The sequence below is a fragment of the Carex rostrata genome, chromosome 13 (assembly GCF_964058835.1).
Source record: "Carex rostrata chromosome 13, lpCarRost1.2, whole genome shotgun sequence".
Classification (NCBI taxonomy): domain Eukaryota; kingdom Viridiplantae; phylum Streptophyta; class Magnoliopsida; order Poales; family Cyperaceae; genus Carex; species Carex rostrata.
Window position 1 is genome coordinate 836044 of NC_135930.1, and position 5290 is coordinate 841333.

Below are 5290 nucleotides of genomic sequence, written 5' to 3' on the forward strand. Positions count from 1 at the left end.
AGATGCACAAAATTTAATTGCAATATTTTATACACTACCTAGCAAAATTAAGAATGGATCTTTTAAGTGGGACCTTATGTCATTCTCTATAATTCCAATCTCTATAATTATATATATTTCTTTCTCTTTCTTTACATGCGTGGCAAAAGCAGAGTGTTCCAGCGTGTTACCCATATTTGACTAAGTGAGGTACTTGCTAACTACCGTCGAATATCTATCTTATCGCTTGGTTGTTTCTCGAATAAGGTTTTCTCTCTCTCTCTCTCTCTCTCTCTTCTCTGTTATGAGTGAGATTACCTGAGAAGAATTCATATCATGTCATGATTTTTGGATTTCTTTGGTGTGATTATTCTTGTTCCATTCCACCGCACATAGCTACTTGGTATATACCTCTCTCTCTGTTATTATTCTTATAACTTGCTCAGATGTATTAAGAAAGTTAGCTTTTAAGCTAAAGTATTAAATATTTTATTGTTGAATTAAATTAGGAAGCTTGCTTAAAGGCTGGTAGCCTTCCAGTCTTATATATATATATACGTACGTACATACAAGTCTTAGTCCAATACCTTGCTATAAGGCAGTTATATAAGAGTATGAATCATTAATCCACGTACTACTTATGGTCTACAAAGTACCCATGAATTTCTTTTATGTTATTTGTAATAGTTTGTTAATTATTTCTGGAAATTTTGATAACCAGTCCCTCAACGATTAAAAGGATTGTCTGGATATATATTTCACTGGTATCAGTACTAACTTTGTTACAGTACTTAATTTGTACAACCCGGGTAAATTGGAATTTTGGAATTTAGGAAAATGCTTAATTGAGTTAGTAAGCAAAAATTTGAAGGTAAATAAAAGTACAATATGTATATAATATTATATAGGAGTTACTTTGTTGAAATATGAAATTACTTTCATGTTCAGTTATAGCTGGAAAATTGTGACTTAACTAAAGTTATTTTAATGAAAATAAACGAAACTCTCTGATTCATACAATAGTATTTATTTTAATGATTCCATCTAGATTTAAACCTATATGATGAGTTTATATGCTAGAAATGTCGAAATACATATGAGCATCTTAAAGAGATCTAATTGGTTAACTAATTAAAACCGAATATTAATTTTGAATCGAAAATTGTTTTACACGTAGTTATGAATTCGACCATTCAAATCGAACTGGCTTGTCAGATGTGCCTACAGGATGGTAATTGTGCTTTGAATCACATCGTACCCTACGTTATCAGGTGCGGGGTTACTGGACTTGTTTGATATTACATTTTTAGAATTAAATTGTTATTCGTTTTTCATGTTGAACAACTGATTGTTGCATTATTTGAGATGTCTGAATAATGTGCATAGCCCAATCAAATTATAACTGAATTTTGTGTGATACTGTTGACCTATCATTTTGTACGGTTTACCGTTTGTATGATTCTCCTATTCTGAATTATGGTTGAGTCACCACAAGTTTATGTTTATGGAAATCTGTGAGCTCTGCAAAGTTGATGTCATGTCTAGACTTTGATTACGGAATCCTTATGCGCATATGGTGAACGGCCCTCGCTAATCCCAGTACCGGTTGGGAGGGGGAATCTGATTCTGATTCTGATTCTGACGATGATTATGGGTGACTATAAAGAGACGTCTGGTTGATGTCATGTCTTTCCTTGCACGATCCAAACGTACCTGAATAGAAGCGGTCAAGGTTTCATAACTCCAAATCGGGGTCTAAGGCAAGGGTGTCCACTCTCCCCTTATCTCTTTATCCTCACAATGGAGTTACTCACCAAACAATTTTCCATAAAGTTTCAGCCAAGGGTTATTAAGGGAATCAAGTTAGCAACTATGTTATATTTCAGCTAAGTGTCTCTACTGAATAGCTGATGGGTCTTTATTCATTGTTATTTTATTGAAAGATTAAAAATAAAATAACCACTCTTTTGTACCAATAAAAAAAAAAATGATATCTATGCATTCATGTGTAGACCACAATACTTGCAAGTTGCAACTTGTTCAAATGCTTTTTAAGGAAACTTATTAAAAAAACACTTTAGAAGCAAACAGTTTAGAAGCGGTCATGCTTTTTGATGGCAATTCTGATAGGGAATGAGATTAATTATCTTGTTCAGCTTGGCTTTAGAGTTTCTAAAATTAAATAATTGCTAAATAATTAATTCGCTCATATTTCTGAAATTGAATTCAAAATTACAACGTGAGATTAGAAATGAAATAATTTCTGGGATAAAGGTGCTCTAGAGCGTTCTACACAAATTTATAGAGTTTTTGGCAACAGAATGTCCTGCCTAGCATTAATGGAAACTGGATTTGAAAAATAACAAATATATTTTCCTTCAAATAAGCATGAATTTATTTCTAATTTTGAAATTCAAAAAATTCAGAAAAAAAATTGACACATATATATTTCTTCAGTGATACCTACAAGATGAGTCATATTTTTAGAAATTAAAACGAAGGAAGTAAAAAAAAAAATTAATTGAGTTCACAAAACATATTAACATTAGACTCGTTTCAATCATAACATTTTCAGAAAATTATGGAAAAAATATTAACTACATTCTCAAGTAAAACTGCATCAGATATAATTAAGCGTTCAAATATCAAATCAATATATTGGAAAATTACAGGGTAGTTAAAAAAAAGTATTCATTAAAATATCAGACTTTCAATTACATGCATTAAGAGGAGTGTGTCGCTCAGCGTATGACCTCCAATTTACTGCCGTGAAATTAACTTAAAAGTTATAACAGTTTTCTACACGAATTTATAGAGTTCTTATCCACAGAAAGTGCTGACGGGCATGTAAAGAACAGAGTCGGAAGTCCGTATCCTCTGAGATATCTCAAGTTTTGCGTGACCGACGTGTCCGGTGGCTATTCGGGATGATGTACGGGGTCAGTATTATGTGTGCTTTGAGATTCGTGCAGAAAGTATTTACACGGTTAGGATTTTCCATAAAATCAAGCAAAGTTTGAGATATCTCAGAGGATACGAATTCCATAGAAAGACAGCGTGGGGCCTTGGGCCCCAATCAAGCTGTGGTTCATTTGCGCTTCTATTTTTATGTTTAAATGTGTAATGAGTTGATTTAAACCCGTTGCTGGCTTGCTGCTATTATGTTAACCGGTTACACTTGTAATTACAGAGTATGCGTTACAGAAGATCCGCCATAGTCGCAAGAAATTCGGAGAAAATATTACGAAAATTTCGCGGGGTTGGTTCTTAATTTTTCCTTTGCAAAAAGGTTATTTTGTCATTTAATGTAGAGTAGTCAAGAAATACAAATCCAAAATTTTTAAAAAATTGTTTTCAAAATCGGTCCCTCAAAATAACATATATAATTCACATCACCTTAGGTAACTCAAATTTTTATTTTGGATTGAGACCATCTCGGATCAGATTGGTTCGAATTATGATCGGATAGTCTGAATTCAAACTCAAAATTTGAATTACCTCGAAGAACTGACTAGGTTATTTCTATATGGTTTTTAGAAATACTATGATAATTATAGCCGTATTGGAGCAGAAAACAAATTCCCTAAGCAATTAAAGCTTATCGTTTTCAATTTACTTGAATAAATAATGTTCACATGTACTTTGTTTGTTTGGCAAAGAAGAGCAAAATTGAAAAATGTACCTTTATTGAGCTCATTTGCATATATACAAGTCATCCCATCATTTCTTTGGAAATAAGGGCCTGTTCGGCGTTTACTGTGCTCGTGCAAAAAAAAAATTCAGTCTGAGAAATTTTTTTTTTTCCACGCGCACAGTAGCACACCGAACAGGCCCTAAATCTGTTGCGATTCTAAAGAATCATAGAAATCCTGCTTTTTCAAATTCAACTGTTCTAGTGGTGCATGGCCTAGATAATAAGGGATGGAAATTCTATCTTTTTGGTACGACAAGTGGCACGAGAATAGTTGGAGAAGACCATCTGACGGACTTTTGAGACCTTGAACTCCTATCCTTAGCTGATGCCTTGCCAACTATCATGGAGCTGCAGCCCTCTCTGAACAGTGTGCCGATTCTAAGCTCTGGTCAAGATTCATTGATATGGAAATGGGGCCTGTTGGGTTGATACACGGCCACACGCATACGATGTCATGCTAACAGGTGGTAAGGTAAAAATGGGGTTTTTTTCAAGCTTTGAGAAACTAAATGTCCCAGAACAACAAAAATATTTGCATACTTACTGCTAAGGGGTAGAACACTGACGCAAGATGTATTGAGAAACAGAAAAATTCAGAATTCAGTGTCACCTTGGTTGTGTATTGTGTAGCACTTGCCCGATCGAGTCGGTGTTACATTTAGTCTTTTTATGTCCATATGTGGTTCATGTATGGTGGCTGGTCTCATATAAGCTGGGTTCAAATCTTTAAACTTGCTGGTAGTGTGGAGCACGTATGCAGCTGATGCATATGCAATACAATTTATTTTAATATAATTCGCTTTGTTTTTCAGGTAAGGTCAAGTTGGTCTTTTAAACATATGGTTGGGTGATCCAAGGTAGTTTGACAGTCATAAGATAGCATATGAATTGAATGTCTGATTGAAAGTTTCATGTTATCCGGTACCACTGGTATGAGCTCCAGTACTATTGGCTTTGGAGAACCAGTAGGCATGAACTCTGGTAAGAAATCATGGACTGGTACAGACTACGGTACCACTGGTACGAGATCCAGTACTGTCGGCTTTGGAGAACCAGCAGGCATGAACTCTGGTAAGAAATCATGGACTGGTACAGACTACGGTACCACTGGTAGGTATCCTGGAGCTGACCTCAAGTGCATTCAAGCTAGATTGAGCAGAAGTGAAGCAATAAAATTATTTGTTACGTGTTACAATTTTAAATTTCTTTTCCTGGGACTCTTTTCATATTTCTTTTTATTTACATTTATTTCTATAGCTAAAGGTGTAATATGCTAAATTTATATGTATTACTATGAATTGCGTTTCAAGTACTGGATTTTATTGCATGCACTTATGTTTAAAATAATAGCATATTTCAAAGGTGACAGAGTTCAGTTTACTTGGATATTTTACACTTTGTAGTTGGAATATACTTTTATGTCACATTTAATAATTTGGATTTTGAAGTTATTGTTATATTAGACTTATTTGTATATTCAAAGTGATAATTGTTTTTTTGGCAGGTAAAAATGATCCATATTTTTCATTTCTTGAACTAAATGTGTTATGTGTATATGGAAGTGGAATGAGAAGTGGCATGAGAATTATTGAGCTATTTTTTTTATGCTTCATACGT

General features: G+C 34.0%; 1 long non-coding RNA gene across 2 annotated transcripts; it reads left to right on the forward strand.

Annotated features, from left to right (window-relative positions):
• Nucleotides 1-220: 220 nt before the first annotated feature.
• Nucleotides 221-5000, forward strand: LOC144564341 (uncharacterized). 2 transcript variants are annotated; one of them, XR_013514600.1, is made up of 5 exons: nucleotides 224-382; nucleotides 1157-1250; nucleotides 3170-3238; nucleotides 3931-4145; nucleotides 4486-5000. It is a non-coding gene; the product is annotated as an uncharacterized LOC144564341 (long non-coding RNA). The 2 variants fall into 2 exon arrangements; XR_013514599.1 differs by having other exon boundaries at nucleotides 221-382; nucleotides 3170-4145.
• Nucleotides 5001-5290: the final 290 nt, after the last annotated feature.